This window comes from Macrotis lagotis, chromosome 2, assembly GCF_037893015.1.
Source record: "Macrotis lagotis isolate mMagLag1 chromosome 2, bilby.v1.9.chrom.fasta, whole genome shotgun sequence".
NCBI lineage: Eukaryota > Metazoa > Chordata > Mammalia > Peramelemorphia > Peramelidae > Macrotis > Macrotis lagotis.
Genome location: NC_133659.1, coordinates 67,294,125 through 67,308,701, shown reverse-complemented (window position 1 = coordinate 67,308,701; position 14,577 = coordinate 67,294,125). Strand labels below are relative to the sequence as shown.

Genomic DNA, 14,577 nt, shown 5'->3' with positions numbered 1-14,577 from the left:
AAAGAATTAAACTAGTGTCAACTGTTTACATCTTAGTTCTAATTACTTTATTAAATTACCTTACCAGTCATCTATGTGCACTGACATCAAACTCAAATAGAAATAAATGGAGGCCACTAATTTTTACATATTTTTACCTCCTTGCAGACCACATATTGACATAGTTTTTAAAATGTAATATTATCTATGGTTTATTGTATTTTTACATATTTTTGCTAAATAATTACATTTTAATCAATTTTAATATTATTCAGACTGCACTTGAGAGTGCCCACAGGCCACATGTCTGACACTTCTGATCTAGAGACTGTTAAGAAGCCATGATTTGGGGCAGCTAGGTAGCACAGGGGGTGGCTAGGTGGCACAGTGGGTAAAGCACCGGCCCTGGAGTCAGGAGTACCTGGGTTCAAATCCGGTCTCAGACACTTAATAATTACCTAGCTGTGTGGCCTTGGGCAAACCACTTAACCCCATTGCCTTGCAAAAACCTAAAAAAAGAAAAAGGAAAAAAAAAGCCAGGACTTGGGACAAGCAAATTGTGATGGAGAGAAAAAATTAAGAGAGGATCAATGAAGAAATTAGCAGGGTTTAAGAGGTAAAGTGGTTAGTCTTTATTCACACCTTTGACCTACAGGCAGTAGAGTGCAGTTCACTGCAGTTCACCCATCAGATGATGGCACCCAGAGATGCCAATAGAGTAAGCAATTGTTAAGTGTCTGAGTTGGGATTTGAACGTAGGTCCTCCTGACTCCAGAGCTGGTGCTCTATCCACTGTACCACTGCCACCTAGCTGCCCCTCAGACCTGGTCTTGTGAGTGGTGGGATGCCTTGAAGACTTTTTAGGTTTTGGGGGTTTTTTTTTAGGTTTTTTGTAAGGCAAATGGGGTTAAGTGGCCTGCCCAAGGCCACACAGCTAAGTAATTATTAAGTGTCTGAGATCGGATTTGAACCCAGGTACTCCTGACTCCAGGGCCGGTGCTTTATCCACTGCGCCACCTAGCCGCCCCGAAGACTTTTTATTTAACATGCAAAGACTTCTGGGAGAGGATCACATTACAGTCTTTATCATAGAAAAACCTCAGCAAAAATTAGATTTTAATAGTTAGAAGACCTTTCTTCTAGTCTCAATATCAAAGAATCTCAAGAATTAAACATAAAATTAGAGACAATTAGTCCAAACCATAGTCTTTACAATATATCTGACTATATTCATTTAAATCTTTTTTAAAGAGCTCTTATATGAGGCAACCCACTTTCTGTCAAGGCAGCTCATTCCACTATGCTAGGAAGTTCTACAGGCACGAAACCTAAATTTCCCTTTACAACTTGCATCTATTGCTCCTAGTTCTGTCTATTGGGAGGAAGAAAAATAAATGTTCCCACTTCTACATGTAAACCTTTCAAATATATGAAGAAAACTTTTAGCTCTCCCTGACTCTTCTCTTTGTCAAGCTAAAGAGCCTTAGTTCCTTTAAAAAGTAGCACATTTAGATTAGCATGATTATGCATGTAGATTCCATATCAGATTGATTGCTGCCTTTGGGGGGGGAGGGGAAAGGAGGGAGAAAATTTTCAAACTCAAAAATCTTACAAAAATGAATGTGGAGGGGGCAGCTAGATGGCACAGTGGATAGAGCACCGGCCTTGGAGTCAGGAGGATCTGAGTTTAAATGCAGCCTCAGACATTTAATAATTACCTAGCTTTGTGCCTTTGGGCAAGTCACTTAACCCCACTGCCTTGCAAAAAAAACAAAAAAAATGAATGTAGAAAACTATTTTTACATACAAATGGAAAAAAAATTCTATTAAGGTTAAAAAAAAATAACATATTTACTACATCACATAAATATTGGCTAATAAATCTCTCTTCCCTTTTGTTTTCTTGGCACAATATTATTATAGCTTTACAGAAAACAACTTCATAGAAACATTCCTGATTGAAAATGTGGAGTTTTTAAATACAGAGGACTAGTTAAAGAGTGGCAAATATTTAAAATACTATTCTTTTAAAATTACTATTGGATCACTGCTTGCAACATCAAAATAAATTTTAATCATAACATAAAGTAATCTAGAATTTATTTTGGTTCATTTTTAAAAACAGCACTTGCATTTTTACATAAAAGCTGCAAATTTTAAACTCTCAAGGATGAGTAAAATATTCATTATTATTACAAAAATATTTTGTAGTTTCTACCTATCATTTTTTTTGGTAAGGTTTTGAATTTTACAATTTTCCCCCTCCCCTCCCTTCCTTCCCCTCCCCTCCCCCCCACAGAAGGCAGTCTGATAATCTTTATATTGTTTCCATGCTATACATTTGATCAAAATTGAATTGTTGAGAGAAAAATCATATCCTTGAGGAAAAATAAAATATTAGAGGTAGCAAAATTATGTGGTACATAAGACAATTTATATTTTTTTTAAAAAAATTGAAGATAATGGTCTTTGGTCTTTTGTTTAAACCCCACAGTTCTTTCTCTGGATACAGATGGTATTCTCCATTGAAGATACCCTAAAATTGTCCCTGATTATTGAACTGATAGATTGAGGAAGTTCATTAAGGTTGATCATCACCTTCATGTTGCTATTATGTACAATGTTCTTCTGGTTCTGCTCATCTGGCTCAGCATCAGTTCATGCAAGTTTTTCCAGGCTTCTCTGAATTCTCATCCCTCTTGGTTTCTAATAGAACAATACTGTTCCATAACATGCATATACCACAATTTGTTTAGCCATTCCCCAATTGATGGACATCCCCTCAATTTCCAATTCTTTGCTACCACAAACAGAGCTGCTATGAATATTTTTGTACAGGTGATGTTTTTACCTTTTTTCATTATCTCTTCAGGGTATAGACCCAGTATAAGTATTGCTGGATCAAAGGGTATGCACATTTTTATTGCCCTTTGGGCATAATTCCAAATTGATGAGCAAAATATTTAAACACACTTAAACACAATATCAAAAGTTCCCCTCCCCACAAATTACATTTCTAAGTTAATTCTAATGACCAAAATACTTCTTTCTTTTAAAAAAAAATCCTCAATTATTCTTTCATATGGCACGGAAATCTTGATGTATTCTAATAGATATAAGTGTAAAATTACTCTTGATGAAGAAAATACTAGACAGATGTTATTTGATACCTAGATAATACTGAAGGTGACAAAACCAACAAGACACTTTAATATACTTCTTTTTAAAAAATATAAAGTTGACTCTGGAATAACAAAGTCCAGAGCATAATAAAATATCTGCCATGGCAAGTTATTACCAGAACTTAGACTTTATCTTCAGGGTGTGAGCTAAGATATTTCACCATAGTTCAGATATCATCTCTATGTGCACCTCTATTTGAATTGGCCTATATTTTAATCATTGCATATCTGTTCTTTTTACTTCTATAATGTTCCCTAGCCAAATACTATTTGTTGGCTTACTTGAATAAATGAGCTACTCTAATAGCCAATCCTCTGAAACTTGGCCCATAGTTTGCTTCAGAATTGAATCTGAAACTGATCTTGGGGACTAGAGTGTCTATTATAAGACTTTCCTGACCCCCCCCCCCAATACCAGTGCTGTCCCTTTGTTGATCACCAATTTATCCTCTCTGAATCTTGTTTGTGCATAGTCGATAGCATTTTATTTCCCTCCATTAGACTGAGGGTTTTGAGAGCAGGGACTACATTTTACCATTCTCCAAATTCTCAGTAAAGTGCTGATATGCAGTAGATGCCTAATAAATGCTTATTGAGTTGATTTGACTGCTCCCTCTCTTCAAGGTCAATAACTTCTCCAACAGAATCAGTAGTCTGACACTTCCTCATCTCATTCAACCAAGCCATACGTCCTTTCTAAACTGTAGCCCCCAAACTAACACAATACTCCAGATGTGGTCTGAATAGGCCAGAATACAAAATGACTATTACTTCCCTAGTGCTGGATGCTATTTCATTCTATATAGTCTTTTAAAAAAAAACATTTAAAGAACAATTGATTCCAATTCTATTTATTGGTTGTTTTTTTCAAGGCAATGAGGTTAAGTGACTTTCTCAAGAAGAATATTTGAACTCAGGTTCTCCTAACTCCAGGGCCAGTGCTCTATCCACTGCACCATCTAGTTACCCTTCTATGTAGTCTTAATATTGTTAGTACCATTCCTGGAAATCAGGAGGACCTGAGTTCAAATGCAGCCTCAGACACTTGATAATTAACTAGCTCTGTGACCTTGGGTAAGTCACTTAACTCCATTGACTTGCAAAAACCAAAAAAAAAAATTATGATAGTCTTAGGAGTTAGAGTTACCTTAAAATGTATTACAAGTAGTCCTAACTACAGATGACTCTTATCATCTTCAGTGTGTTAGCTGTCCTTTTCAACTTTGTGTTAAATGCAAATTTTATAAGTATATAGGAATAAATAGCTGACTTCATTTTATAGATGAAAAAATCAGAGACCAGAGAGATAGACATGCCCAAAATTGGAACCCAGGTCCTCTGATTCCAAATTTATTCCTTTTGTAAACAAGTCATGCTACCTCTTAGTTGATAGCTACAAGAAAAAAAGAACACAAGACATAGGAATAGAACACAAGAAATAGGAAGAAGATAGTGGAGAGAATCAAGCCAAGACAACCAGCATTTATTAAATGCCCACTAAAAAGACACTTTGCTAAGCACTGGGGGAAAAAATAGGCAAAAGACAGTCCCTGCTTTCAACGTAGAGACAACATATGTACAAACTATGTACAAATAAGATATGTACCAAATATGTAAAAGGGAGAGGTTAGATTTTTTTTCAAGAGGGAAGAAAGGCTTCCAACCTAACTAGTCACATCACAATTTTGCCAAGTCCTGGCCTCACCATCCAAAATCATGTTGCTTGTTGCCTTCAAATAATTATAAATAATTGCCAACTCTTGATCCAGGGCACAAGTCTCCACCATAAAGTAGTATCAATCAAAGAGATCAGCAGAAAAACATCAATTTCCTGCAGAGTTAAAAAATACAAATATGAAGGCAGGAAGAAAAGGAAGAAGGGGCCCCCAAAGACCTTTTGAAAAAAAGATAAGCATTTCTATTTCATAACTTTGCTTAGAATTGATTCTTGTTAGACCACTGAAAATGTATTAAGTTGACTATGAAAGGTGTTGAAATAAAGGAGCAAAAAACCACAGAGCACAAAAGCAAGCATGCAAATAGTTGAGGTATGCCCCTTGACATCTTTCTGTCTTGTACACCACCATAGCTATTTCAGTAACTGGGCTGTTTTCTGTAAACATGCCACTTCCTCTTAAGGGATGTTTCTATTTATTTGCCTCCCCTGCTTTGGTTATCCTAGCTAACTTTAGATCAGCAATGATAATCTGAAAGTTGTACCCATGATAAGTATTGTTTGTTATAGTTTAATTCCCTCATAAGCACAGAATTGCTAAAGCATCAGTGTAGTTATTTTTTCATTTCTTACATGAGGAAAATTCAAGATCAAAAGAATTTATTTGTTTAGCACCTATCCACTGAATCACTAAATCTGTTTAGATTTTTAGAGAATGGTGGTTTTTGATCTATGGTCCCTAGATCCTGGAGTATAATATTACATGAAGTCTATGAGTACATATGTTCTTCAAGCATTTGTCATTTTGATCATTATTTAGACTCTTTGGTCTAATTATTTTGTTTTTCCATCTTTCCCTTCTAATTCCTTCTTTTGTGATAACTTCCTCCATAAGAATGTAAACTTCTTGAAGGCAGGGATTATTTTTCTTTTTTGGCTTGTACAATATAATAGTACTTGCTTAATAAATGGCTTCTCTAATATCCAATAGAATATGCATGATTCAGTATAATAAATTAGCAATTGCATGTTCCACAGATTGGATAAATTTATATTCTTCACATATTTATATATTGCTATTTTTCAAACACATGAAAAACCTGTTGTGATTAATAAACTATTAAATCATTTTAGAAAGGGATTGAATTCACATAACTTTTCATCATTGTAGGCAGTGTGGTATAGTGGGTCAGCCTTGGAATCAGGAAGATCTGGATTCAAGTTAGAACATCAATATACATGTATTAAGTGACTAAAATGTGCCACGCTCTTTACTAACCACTTGCCTCTGACACTTGCCATATGCCCACTGTATGGGCAATTTGTTCAACTAATTCCTGAGTATTCCAGGCAACTCTCTGAGATTTATAAACTACAGATGAACTGATAGATTGACAATGGTGGAAGCAATTTTTACATCAAATGAATAATAGGTCTCGACACCACTATAATTGCATTTCGATCTATTCTATTAAGACAGTTACAATTTGTATGGGGAGACAGTTTTTATTTTTTTTTAATTTTAAATGATTCTCAAACTAAAAAAATTGGTTTACAGTATTCTCTCCTTTTTAAAAGCTTATAGTTTCAGATAACTAAGACTGATGGCAGATCTTCAACTATGAGCAGTCTTAGATTTGATGAATATTTATAGGTGAAAATCATGATGTAATAGAAAGAACAATAAACTAGGAACTAGGATATTTGGATTCTGCTCCCAGTTCTTCTATTAACAAGATGGTACCAGGGCAGCTAGGTGGCGTAGTAGGGGCGGCCAGGTGTCGTAGTGGGGCGGCTAGGTGGCGTAGTGGATAAAGCACCGGCCTTGGAGTCAGGAGTACCTGGGTTCAAATCTGGTCTCAGACACTTAATAATTACCTAGCTGTGTGGCCTTAGGCAAGCCACTTAACCCCATTTGCCTTGCAAAAAACAAAAAAAAACCCCAAAAACAAACAAACAAAAAAACCAAGATGGTACCTTAGACAAATCAGATAACCTTTCTGGGTCTCAGTTTCCTTATATGTAAAAAGAAAGACATGAGGTTAGTCATTCCTTTGGCTCTAAAGTTCTATAATTCAAGAAGATAAATAGATTTAGTGGGTTGAGGGAATTATGTATTAGGGAGTAATGGCTATTTTCTATTTTAGAGAATTAAAGGATTAAAATTTAGAACAGGAAAGCATTGAATGTTGGAGAAAGATTCTCAGAGGATCTATATTATATTAATGAACTTGGAATAAAAAAAGTCCATTAAAGTAGAGATGATGACTTGTAGCAGATCCCGAGGTAGAAAAGGGATGAAGAATTGGGTAGAGAATTAAGGAAATTGTGATTCAGGGGAATGCCCAGTATCAACCAAATTGATTCCAGAATTTAAAGGAGAACCAAGATATAGGAATTGAAGTGAATCTTTTAGCACAGTACTCAGCACTGTTGATTGGATTTTTCTACCTCTTTTGATCACAACTGGTATTAATAGTTATTAACACTCAGCATTAGAAGTGGGTGTGGGTTAATTTGAAGGGAGGTACAGTGATAAAAATAATCAGGTTGGCAGGAGGACATCAATGTACTCTTCTAGACACAGGATCATACTTGTTGAAAATATATTCTGGGACACATTCAAGAATTAAAATAATGTGAAAAAGCAGCTTCCATCTCTCATTGCTAAAGATTAACATGTGAAAAGAAATTTCTCATGCCTAATGACAAGTAATACCAAAAAAAGAAATATTAGCAAGAATATGGAAGAATAATTATCTAAAGAAAACTATTCACACTGACCTGAAAAATTTAATTATATTCCTCTGTCATCTTCAGAAAGCCATTTACATCATTAACTCAACAAGAATTTATGAAATGCCTTCTCTATCAAGTACAGTGCTAAGCTAAGACCTCTACCCCCAAATATTGCTGAGATAAAGTTATTACCAGTAACACAGACTTTATCTTTATAATATGCTAAGATGATTCAATATATTTTAGATATCATCTTTAATGACTGCAGCTCTATTTGAGTTAGCATGGTATTCTAACCATTGTAGAATTGTTGCTTTTTTTTTAAATGTTCTCTTCAGGAGCTCATAGTCTAATGGGAAATACAATATGTGGAATTATTTACGAAGAAGATATAGACAACTCACCAAGGATTCATATAAACTGCATGAATTTCTAAAATGTCCATATTTAAAAAATTAATAAAAATCTAATAATGAAATTTCCTTGGACAAGAGAAAATTAATTTCCAATAACTAGGGACAGTGGGGGGAAAACTGTAATGCCCTAGTTATTTTATGTAGATAAAGAATTCAAGATTGAAGAAGTTAACCAGTGGTTTCACAAATGATTTTGATCCCTCCAGAAATGAGCTTTCAGCCATGAGATTTCATCACCTCTGCAGTTCACTACATTACCAAGTAACACAGCCTAACATTATGTTAGGTAATAGGTATATTATCAGAGTTAATATTTGTTATAAGGAATTATATGCAGAAATATGTATTTTCTGCAATCTCTAGAAAAATATTACAGTTTTTAGTAGTCATGGGAACATAAACCCCTATTTCTCATAGTTCAATGTATTAACATAAACATTAATTTTTGTGCCATTTTCTAGGAACCTTACTGACATAAAAGTTGAGGATTGACAGTACCTATATATGCACATGTTATCATTCCTATTAGAATGGGGATAGTAAGTGTCTTATTTTTTGTCTCTCTATCCCCAGTGCCTAGTTCAGTGACTGAGCACATAATAGGAACTCAATATATACAAATTGATTTTCAGATTGATTAGCTCATTAGTTTTGACTAGAGACAATAGTGTCTAAGCCTCACACTCATTTCCAGGGATCGTGTATCATGATACAAATGTATGGTAAATACCAAAACTATAGATATTTTGGACTGGCTCAATAGTCTGTCTGGTAGAGCCATTCAGGTAGTGTTCGTAAAGCATTTTCTTATGAACCAACCATAAATTCAATAAATTTTCCTTAAGGTTAAAAATCTACCTATAGTATACAATGTTTCCACAATTAAATCTTTTCCACTTTTGTTGTTTAATAAATTCCATTTTTTTAAGCTTCACTTAGTCTAAGGAAAAATCATCCTTTTTTAGTTTCTAAAGAAGAAAAATAATATAGAGAAGTTGATGCATTTGCCAAGGGCAAATTGATTTTAATGGAGTTTTTTGTTTTTTGGGGTTTTTTCCTTTTTTAATCTGGGGGCAAACCTATAAGAAGACCCAAAATGAGTAGTGCATTGTGTACCATTTTTTAAGCCTTTGCCAATACTTTTATCATGGTCAATAGGAGAGAAGTCTGAAAGTCAGGATTCTTTCTTATTTCATTTTTGAGTCTCTTACTAGTCTTGCACTTCTCTGAGCTACTCACCTTAAGATTTCTTTACCTTGATTAACTGAATTTATAGAACTTAGAACATAGATATTTATTTATTAATCTAACTAAATAAATGAAAATTTTGATGCTAGAAGATTAAAGGTAAAAGGCACTGGACCAAGGCACCTTCGTTAATAGTTTTATAGCTCTGAATAAGTCCTTTTATGGTATTGTTTGTTTTCTCACCTAGAAAATGTGGCTCAGAATACCTGCTCTATCTCAAAGTGGTTATGGAGATCAAATGGGATAATGTATGTGAAAGACCTTTAAAGGCATATAAAATGATAAATGCATGCAAGAGATTACTGTTGCTATTTAAATATACTTTCTAATAACTACAGCTGTGGAAATGCAGACTGTATTCCATATTATTGTTGCTGCCTTTCATTTTATTTTAAAAAAACAAAGGTTATCTCTTGAAAATAAAATTAAAATTCGGAAAATGGGAGGATGGTTCCATTTGAATCAATTACATCATATGGGCTGTCCCATGTGTGCTAATGTGGAGCTTTCTTTTTTTAAAAAAAATGATAATTTGGTGATGTAATTTGTTTGCATTTACTCCTTCCATCATTTCATTCCCCTTTCAGGAATCTGTGTATTTACCATTTTGCTGCCCTAGATTTTAGAATCCTCTTCTGATTTGATTTTTTATTAATTAGAACTTAAATATTAAATTCCACATCAGAAATCCTTACAATGAACATCTGAAATAGAAACCTTATCTTATAATATTGACCTAAGAAACAAAATTTCTATTAGTATAGTTCTTAGCTTGTAATGAGAGAACATGGTGGGGCAGAGGCAGGGACAGGGGCAGGGGTGTGAGGGTAGAATTTGGTGAAAGGGACTTTGATTGACAAGTACACTATTCTTACTTTGTGAATTACTTCCAGCTCAATGACTTAAAAAGCATCCAAATACCCAGTGTGAAGAGGCCCCTTTGTCTCTGAGGCTCTGACCCCTTAAAACAGTGTCTAGATAGTCTGGTAAGGACTCTCTGGAGCAGTGATTTACAGATTGTAAGCTGCTAATGAAGAGGCAGTCATGCAACTTATTAAGATACTGGGAACGCGGCCGGCATACAAGATGCTAAGTCTTAACAGCTTTCCTACTTTGTACCATCCAAGAGGAAAGAAAATCTTGAGCCTCACTCTTAAAATTGGATTGACCTCCCATTCCCTCAGCCTTTGCTGCCCAAATCTACATAGAATTCCTTTCTATTATTAAGCCCCTTAGTACTAAGTGAATACAGTTTTTAAGTATCAGTTCTTGCCTTCCATCTATCAACACTTTGACTAAAGGCAAACTTCATTGCATGTTATCTTAAGTATGATAAGCCAAACAGATTGCATATCTTACACATATTCGGAGAGTGAGTGTTAACCACAAAAAGATGGTCTTTGCAGTCAGGACAAGAGATAAATCATTTGTCACTGATTCTCTGAGTAAATTTGGGCAAACTTCCTATAGAATTTGTTATGGGTCTTTTCGCTCATGAAAATGCCAACTGTGAGATGCCTCACACATGGTAGACACTTAAATATTTGTCATAGGACTGATTTGTTAGCTAGGATGAAATGTTTTGATTTATCACATTGAGAAGTGCAGACTATATGAGTGAAATTCAAGAAATATTTGTTGAATACCTACCATGTGAATTTTATTTCAATTCAACAAACATAATAATGTACATGATAATGTTTGTCCTTCATTTTCGAAGAAGACCATGACATCAAGGAGGTGATATCATGACAAGCACATGAACTGGATTTGTGTGAGGAAGTGCTATGCTAAGTCACCAGCCTCACTTTATCCTTCAGATCCAACTGGGTCCAGTGACCAGATATGAATCAGGATCACTAGAGATGGACCTGGATGTGAGGCAATCAGGGTTAAGTGACTTGCCCAAGGTCACACAGCTAGTGTCATCCTCCTGACTCCAAGGCCAGTGCTCTCTCCACTTTCACCACCTAGCTGCAGGTGCTAAAGAAAAAGCAAAAATAAATAAGTTGTAACCACTGCCCAAAACCCAAAGCCTCAAGTTTACAAAAACTCACTTCAATTTTGGGAGCAGCTCCCTTCTTCTCAAAATCACAATTCTTTGATTTGTGCTGTTCTGTTCAGGGTTTGACTCTGAGAAAATCTCAGAATATAACTTAAGTATAACTTTTAAAGCTCATAGCTAGGTCTCTACAGAGGCAGGGAAAACAGTACCCAGTTTCTAGATAAATATGCAAAGTTATAGTATATGTTGAGTACAGGACAGTTTGCATTTCATCTCTTGGAAAATGCAGAAGACAAATAAAGGGCAGATAGTAGTACATAAAAAATCAATATAATTACCCTCCTCCAATGGATCCCACCTTTTCCACAGGATCCTGTATAAGACAATAACCCTGACATTCTGATGAACTCTGATTTTACCCCAGAGGTCTAGATTAAGTATTTAGCCTATGGACCTACCCCAGGATTTAGAACTGCCTTAGAATAGAAACAAAATTTGACTGACAATTCAGAAAATATCCCAACATTCTTGCGGATCTCATTTGATTCTAGGAAGCCATCGAGGTTTCTACCCATATATTATTACCATGAGGGCTTGAACTACTGTGGAAGGTAAATAAATGCATTTGGGATTACTAACTAGGCATTCAACCAGACCTGCCTCATTCAAATAGTTCACAGCAGTAGAGGATGGTATACACTATATTTCTTGTTCCTCTATGTTGTAGCATTAGCCCTTGTAAATATACCTCCTCCCCAGGTATGTATATGATTTTTTCCCCAAAAAAAAGGTAGGCATTGTCCAGAAACTTCCCCTTCTCTCTCTAGAAGGTTGTATATTCTATCTCAAACTTGAGATTCTTAGAAAGGCAGTCCTTAGCCAAGTATTATACAGGAGACTAGGTTTCTAAACTCTTAAAAACCCCAAATTTGAGATTCTGGAACTTAAAAAAAATTGTCTATTATTACATTTTTTCCCCAATTACATGTAAAAATAATTTTTAATGTTAATTTTTAAAATTTTGAGTTCTATATTCTCTCCCTTCCTACATCCTTACCTTTCCCCCACTGAAAAGGCAAACAGGTCAATATAGATTTTATATATATATGTAGTCTTGCAAAATATTCTCATATTACTCATGTTATAAAAGAAAACAGACAAATAATCTCACTATGAAAATTTAAAACTATTCAGACTTTTGGGATATCTCATATTATAGATATTATTTTGTTTCATGAAAAAATATACAATTAAAGGAGGAAATCTGAAGCAACTTTTGATCTACTGGCATGAAAATCTCTGCTATTTGCTACTATCTTTTTGAAGCAGTTCATGATAACTTGCAAACATAGTAAAGTTGTAACAACAAAGACCGGCAGTAACAAAAATATTACAAAGTATTTGTTCATTTCAGAAAGAGAAGCAAGCTAACTCCCTTAAAGTGCAAAGGTGCCAACAGGATCCCTTGAAAAAAGAGACAATGCCAACAGACTTTTGCAGTTGTGACATGGGCTTGCAGCATATGACAGTTCAAATCTAAATTAGGCTCTGCTAGATGTCCCCAAGGCCAATAACCTAAATTCTACCTAATTCTTCCTACTAAATTGGCAGGTTTGGGGAGGGTGGGTACCATTCAAAAGGAAAGAAGGTCCGAATCTCACTCAAAGGGGGCAACAATAAATGGCTCCAGACATCACCTTGAGAGATCTTGGCTTTCTGTTGCCATCCATTTCTATCATAAAAGTATGAAATTCCTTTAGACTTTTTACCAGTTCAATTAACATGAAATCTGAATACTGTTTTTTAGAAGACTTAACTTTACAAGATCCTACTTCCTAGATCACTGCAACAAGCAAAGTAGATACAACATTGAAGAAAGAAGCATTTAGATACTTAATGGTCAGCTAACTTAGCATCTGCTTCCATAACCAAATATTTTACAGCTATTCAGTCTTGACCACTGGATTTAATCCACCACTGGCAGGGCAAGACATAGAGCCAGGTCCAGTTTTCTGCTCTACAAATCAGAACAACTGCTACATATAAGAGAAGATCAGTCCCTCATGAACTCCTATAACTTTCTCCTGCTCCTTCATCATCCTCCAGGAGAGACTTCCAATGGACACCTTTACAGTGACAGCCTAATTACTAGCCTCGTGAATATGTTTAAAAATCAAGGTCAGTCCCTCTTGAGCTCCTATAACCTTTTTTTTGGTATCTCCATCATCCTTCAGGAGAGACTTCCAATGGAAGTCATCTACACAGTGACAGTCTGATTTACTAGCCTCATGAATCTGTTTAAAAATCATGCATGCAGTGAAGCAAATAGAACCAGGAGAATGCTTACACAGTAACAGCAATATTGTCCGATGAAGAACTACAAATATCTTAGCTATTCTTTCAGCAATATAATGATCCAAGACAATCTCAAAGAACTTTCTAGAGAAAGAATTGATATTGACTGAGTAGAGACGGAAATCTGATAGTTTCACTTTCCTTCTTTCAATTTTTTCTTTGATTCAAGGCTTTTTATACAAAATGATTAATATGGAAATGTTTTACATAATTGCACATGTATAACCTATATCTGATTGCTTACTGTCTTAGGGAGGGGAAGTAGAAAAAGCAAGTTGTAGAATTTGGAACTCAGAACTTTAAATAAAAGTGTTTAAAAATTAAATAAAATCATAGATGCCATTGCCTGAGAGTTTCAGTGGCCATGAATATAGAATGACATACCAAGTTTGTCCAATTCTAGAAGAGATGTATCTGAACCAAGGACTCCATTGGGAAACTGGCAGAGTTGTACTCACTGATGGTTCCCCTTTCCCCCTAGGTAGCAATGACCTTGCTTTATGTTGGACCTGGCCCTATCTTAGGGTTATGATGTTGGCATGATAGTCATAGATGACACATCCTGGCCAAGCTGATTCATTTCCTCCTCTGTGCAACACTTCCTATTAACCACTAAAGCAATTTGCTTGTACCTCAAATTAAGTTTTGATCCAATTTTTTTCTATAACCTCCAAGTTATATCTTCAGTTTGTTTTTGAATTTTAGCCTACATTAGTCACTGACTTTCAGGCAAAAGTTTACTTCTCTATAGCACATCATCTCCCATAAGATGAACAGATTAGATACGATAATCAGACTCCAATAGGATCTTGATAGGTATGAAACATATCTTTTTATTCCATGTATGCTTTCCATCCTGGATTTTGTACATAGTAAGTTCTTAATAAATATTTGGGGAATAGAATAAAATGGAGGGGAAGAGACTGGAATGAAATTCCCAGTGCTTATATCCTGGTCTTCAGTGACAACTTTAGTTAA

At 35.2% G+C, this 14,577-nt stretch overlaps 1 protein-coding gene across 2 annotated transcripts in view; it reads right to left on the bottom strand.

Annotated features, from left to right (window-relative positions):
* Positions 1 to 14,086, bottom strand: part of RABGAP1L (RAB GTPase activating protein 1 like) — a 716,515-nt gene extending 702,429 nt beyond the window's left edge. The window contains exon 1 of one of the 2 annotated variants that reach the window (XM_074222075.1): positions 13,984 to 14,086. The gene's annotated coding sequence lies outside the window, so the exon portion shown is untranslated. Of the gene's footprint in view, positions 1 to 13,591; positions 13,717 to 13,983 lie in introns of those variants that run through there. The other variant, XM_074222079.1, reaches the window with a different exon arrangement.
* Positions 14,087 to 14,577: the final 491 nt, after the last annotated feature.